Raw genomic sequence first — 6000 nt, forward strand, 5'->3', positions numbered from 1 at the left:
GCGGACAATGCGCAAAATATGCATGGAATATCAGTGATCGTTCGCAAAAATGTTGCCGCTATCGCGTTCACGCGCAAATCATGCGCGATTCATACGCAGTTCATCAGTGATAATGCACAGATTATCCATGGTTTTCCGCGGACCTCAGTCGTCGCGCAGAACCACATATTCGCCCTACAGTGTATTTGGGGCCTTTGCGTGCCTATGCGCTGAAAGTGTGTGGTTTGTTAGTGATTTTTGCGTGATCTTTACGTAGTTCTTGCGCAATTCATCAGTGATTTTCATCGCGTAAATCAGCGAAAATTCTCGACGGACAAGCACGCACAACCAAATCTCAGGCGTGATTCATGCGTTTACGCGACTTTTGGGCTGTGTGACCGAGCCCTCAGTCTACCATATCCAGCCAAATCCCTCATCCAGATGAGTGCCAGTCCCGACATGTCCGGATAGGAGAGGTCGGACTGTACATGATGCTCATATCATAGCAGCATGCGTGAATTCATGAAATTACACTGGGTAATTTCTACTTACAAGAAAACTTCATTATCAAACAAAGTACACTTTGTATTTTGAAATGTATCTAAAGCCAATATGGGTATTTTTGCACTTCTGAGATCAAAACAGGAATCATGTTTTTTTAAACAATCAAATTAGACCAATCAATATTTTCGACCAGGTTTTGCTTTGGTTGTGTGACTTTTGCCTTTAAAGAATGACCAATTTATTGAGGAGTGAGAGCTTTAGTAGATTGACCTTGAATTCATTGCCACTAACACACAAGTCCTTCACACCTGTTTGGTAAAAAATAAATAAATAAATAAATAAATAAAATCCGAGGTGACTGGGTGTGCAAGACAGCACTTCTTGCCTAATAGAACACAGAAAAATCACTGAACTTCAACAAAATTTCATACAATCTCATTATTTGAGAATACTGCCCTCTTATAATAAAACAATCACAGGCTTGTGGGCAAAGAATGAAATGTTTTAGTACAGAAAGCCCATTCACATACACTCAATATTCATAGTTTTCACAAATCAATTTTTGCAACGCAATGCGAAAACCACAAATTCTTTTAAAAAATACTTTAAAAAAGAAATGCCAAAATCATGCATTGAATTGTCAATGATGGGCTTATGGCAACTGTAACTCCTTCCCCCCTAGAAATCACATAATTTGCTACATCATTACAGCACAGGACTACCATAATTTGACGCAAAGGAATCATTTCATTCTTATCAATTTCTGTTGTTGTTTTTTTTTAAGAGAAAAAGCAGTGAAAACATTTGTTCAGTTCAATGGAAGACTTGTGAGGCGGTGGTATCATCACCTCTGCCAATTTGAGTAAGAACGGTACACGCCGAATATTTTGTGAGTTTTTATTTTCACTAATTTTGTGAGTCGGGTGCTATTCAAGAATATACAAACACATAAAAGACATTAACTTTCATTGCGACATGAATGTGACATGGGATAATGCATATCTCCTTTCAGTACTGTACTCCACAATCGCGAATTCAACCGCTCGCAAAATTGTTGAGAATTCCCGATTTGCGAAAAATTAGACTTGCTAGACATATGGCGGATACAGTATGTGGTTTCAACTAATGTTACTGACCAATGAAAACACAGGAATCTTTAAGATCCCATAACTTTGTCATATTACAAAATTGCGTGATGAAATCCCTACCATTCTGCATTAATATCAAGTTCTTATATGATTTACCATTGATTGTGGCAAACTAGCAAATGGTACATCCAGCAATTTTTCTCTAATGATTGAAATGTTATATTATGACCATTACATTAGCATATAAACATTACTATAATAATATATAATATATGAAAATAACAAACAAACTACTAACAAATGTGATATGAAAAAGCCTACCACAGCTACGTATTTGGTTCACCATCAGCATGCTACAGAGGGCAATTCATTGGCATTCAAACAGTCATACCTCTTTGATTAGTTTATCAATTACAGGGGTTGTGGAACTGAGCACACAAACACACACATATACACTCTTGGTTAAAAAAAACAACAACAACTTAAAGAATAAAAGGGTAAATATCTACACATGTAAAACTAACAATGAAACACTGAAAGATGTTTTGAGGCATACTGATTTATATTCATTGTGTAAATATCTCAATGAAACATTTTATTCCTTGTCAGTTGTCTTAAACATGCATCTTTTTTTTTTTGGTAAATGCATCACACACTTACCTTGATTCAGAATTAAGATTTGGAATAAAAAATAATTGATGTCAAGTCATGCATTTTATTACTTAGCATAATGTGCAACAAAGTCTTGATACAAAGACTATACCCTGCACACCCACACACAGGCGCTCACACGTATCATGCACGCAAACGGACCTTTATACACAAAGGATGATTACGCACTAAAGAACAGCTGATGACGTGCTTGGGCAGAGGGGAGGCACTCATGCATATTCACAACCAATATTCATGAGCAAAGTCACAGGAAGAATCTTTCTTCATTCCTCCACTCTCTGACGCCCTAAGAGCATCATAACCCCCTTGCTAATGTTTGTAACATCATACACCGTTTTAGCAATCACTAAAAAATTATCTCAGTGCAATGTTGTATGTAAGAACACCCAAATTGCCCTGTAATGAAGAAAGAACAGCATACCGAATTGCACAAAAGTAACCACGACCAAAGTGTAGTAATGATTGAATAGTGCCAAACGGCCACCCATTCCACATATTCATCGGGAAGGGTGTAATCCTTACCTGTTATCTCCTCTGGAGATAGCTTGAATATGATGAGATGTATTGGATGATCACAAGGATTACTCCATGGGAATGGGGATATGTCAACCCCCCATAACCCCATCTCTGATTCATCCTGATGAATCCATTCTTTCAAATAAAATACTATGACCATTGCAGAATCTTCACAGCAACAAATCTTTCCTCCCTAATATCCCTAACAAAAAGTACTAAGGGAAAAGCTTTGGAGCTTTTTTGTTTTGTTTGTTTGTTTGCTCAACAGTATCTAATACCAAAAGGGGAACTCCCATAACTAAGAGAAATTGCTTACATATCCAGGGTTCAACAATACCATTTTTTCTCTGGTGGCCCATGTTCAGTTCACTTAAATTTTTAAATCTTTAACTTTGGTGGCCCAATATAGAAACTGAAACACTGGTAAATATCTATTTTGAATCTGAAGTGCCTGTTTGACAGCCTTTTTTTTAAAGTTGGTGGCCCAATATCAATAATTCTAATTTAATCTCATTCTTTTTTGCTAAGTGTGTTTTGTTTTGTTTTGTTTTGCTTTGTTTTTGTTGTTGTTGTTAGACCCTTGCAATACTTTGCCTCGCACAATGTGTACATTATGAAGGGCATGCAAAAACATCTCTTTCTCCCCCCCCCCCCCCTTCCCCCCTTTTTTTCAAGTACACATGAGTCAACTCAGGTGCACTAAACCCAGGGTGATGAAAGCAAGGGTCACATTCTGGTCACTGTTTACACGTACAGTAGTTCACAGGCTTTATAAAGTGCTCCATTTGCACCCAAGTGCAACTTCTTCTTTTTTTTTCTATTAAAAGTCATTGTTGCTAGGTTCCAATCATATGATACAATGAACGGATACAACGGACAATTTTAATACATGTATTCTTGAAATATTGATTTCACACTTATAGGAGATTTTTAAAAGTGAATATTTGGGCACAGTTCAATAGAAGACTTACAAGATAATCACATCATCACCTCTGCCAAATTTTATACTACAAGTGGCTATGAATTGTAACAAATAAGTGAAAACACAGAAAACTTTACAATATAACAAAAAAACTTTTTTATGCCTCCAGTCTTCTCCTCTCCCCCCCCCCCCCCCCCCCCCCACCCATTTTGATCAGAGATACTTTTAGAACCTTTACTGGTATATTACTTGCATTATACACATTATTGATTTTCCACACATGTTGCATATGAATTATATGTTTTCATACAATATCTATTCCCATATCCACATAGTATACAATGTATTTTACTACACATCCACTATGCCGTGTACAGTGAATGTATGAATAATTGCAAAGTTGGCTTTCACATTTTTTATACACTTTTGTTCATCAACTTTGGGGCTTTCTGTTTGACCCCCCCCCCCCCTTTTTCACTCGCCGTGTTGTAATTTCAGCCCTTCCCTAGGCTTCACAACTTCATTGTCTTGTTCTTGATCTTGTTAGACGTTGCCTTCCTATTCATCTTTACCCTTCACAGGTTGCTCTCAATGATCCATCAGATTATCACTGGCCTTACACATCTCCCCTTTTGTTTGCTCACCCCTTTGCTTTTAATCCAACCTCCTTTAAAGGACAAGTTCACCTTCATAAACATAAGGATTGAGAGAATGTAGCAATATTAGTAGAACACATCATTGAAAGTTTGAGGGAAATCGGACAATCCGTTCAAAAGTTATGAATTTTTGAAGTTTTTGTGCAGTAACCGCTGGATGAAAAGACTACCGCAGTGTGTGAATAACTTAGATGTCACATGCGTACAACAATATAAGGAAAATATAAAGAGAATTTCACAAAATTTCATTTTTTGAAAAAAGTACGCATTTCCCCGACTCGTTACCGACAAATGTTATGGATAATATTATTCCCCCTGCCTTTAGAAAGAGGCAAGTCAAGTGCTCTTTTATTATGCGAAAAAAGTGAAAATATGTTGAATTTTCTTTACATTTTCTTTATACTGTTGTACGCATATGACTCACAAGCTGTAGTAGTCTCCTCATCCAGCGGTTCCAACACAAAAATTTAAAAAATTCATAACTTTTGCATCGATTGTCCAATTTTCCTCAAACTTTCACTGATGTGTTCTACTAATATTGTTGTATTTTCTCAATCCTTATGTTTATGAAGGTGAACTTGTCCTTTAAACTGGCCCTACACCTCTCCCCTTTTGTTTGCTCACCCCTTTGCTTTAATCTACCCTCCTTTAATACCTGATTGGCTTCTTACCTTTGACACCCTACCTACCCCTTCTGCCTTCTTTGTTCTGTGTCCCTATCCCCTCCATGACAGTACATCGACATAGTCCATGTCTGTGCTGCCCCTTCGTGTTTGCTATTTTACCTATAAGTTTCTGCTAAGATCAAAAGCTCAAGCCCTTTCTTGACTCTGATCCCTTACAATTGGACAGGGCCCGCGCTGTGTTTTTAAAAGTGGGAGGGGGGTGGACAATCAGTTTTCAACAGCTTTTTTACCACATTTCTTCCCTTTCCAGTGACAACACAAAAGAAATTAATTTAAAACAAAACTCCTGCATATATTCCCCCCCAAACCCATTATCAAGAATGTTGAAGGCCACAATATCAAACTAGAAAAGCACTCAGAGAGCACAAAACCTCCACCAAACAGCTCAGGTGTTTCCATGCATGCATGCATGATGAAATTGCCCTATTTCCGATAATAAAGAAACCTTTCTAGTGTCTCGGAGTCTACCTCATTACCTCCTGCTGTACCTTGAATGCTGCTCAGTGCATGTGGGCACACCTAAAGTACGCACAGCTTGAACTCCCTCGTTTGTTGGCCCTATTTGCCAATGATAATCCTTCAAAAAGATTTTAAAAAATAAAAATTCCTGGATCCACGCAGTGTTCCAGATCACTACCAAAATTTAATCATCTGTTCCTTGTGTCATTATCAACTTTGTGAAATCCGTTCACAACTTTTTGAGTCATTTTTGCAAACAGACGAAACCAACGGTAACAAAAAACACTTGATGGATGTAATGGGTTTACATTAGCCGAATATGTATGCACCTACAACGTATTTCATTGCATCCACAGATGCTCAATACCGCATGCACTCTCAGCTACAAACATTGTACCAGTAGCCATTCATACTAGTCATGGCCAAATTAGGATAACAATGCCATCGTGGGGAAGCTGAAAACAAGAATATCACTCTGTAAACTAAAGTATCGATAGGTGTCAATCTACTCATTTTAG

General features: G+C 37.6%; 1 non-coding gene across 1 annotated transcript; it reads left to right on the top strand.

Annotated features, from left to right (window-relative positions):
- Window positions 1-2740: 2740 nt before the first annotated feature.
- LOC139740214 (U8 small nucleolar RNA) lies at window positions 2741-2875 on the top strand. Its single transcript, XR_011711550.1, has one exon. It is a non-coding gene; the product is annotated as a U8 small nucleolar RNA (small nucleolar RNA).
- Window positions 2876-6000: the final 3125 nt, after the last annotated feature.

Source organism: Diadema antillarum, unplaced genomic scaffold, assembly GCF_040938485.1.
Source record: "Diadema antillarum isolate AM-2024a unplaced genomic scaffold, OU_Dant_1.0 seq00000840_RagTag, whole genome shotgun sequence".
Lineage (NCBI taxonomy): Eukaryota > Metazoa > Echinodermata > Echinoidea > Diadematoida > Diadematidae > Diadema > Diadema antillarum.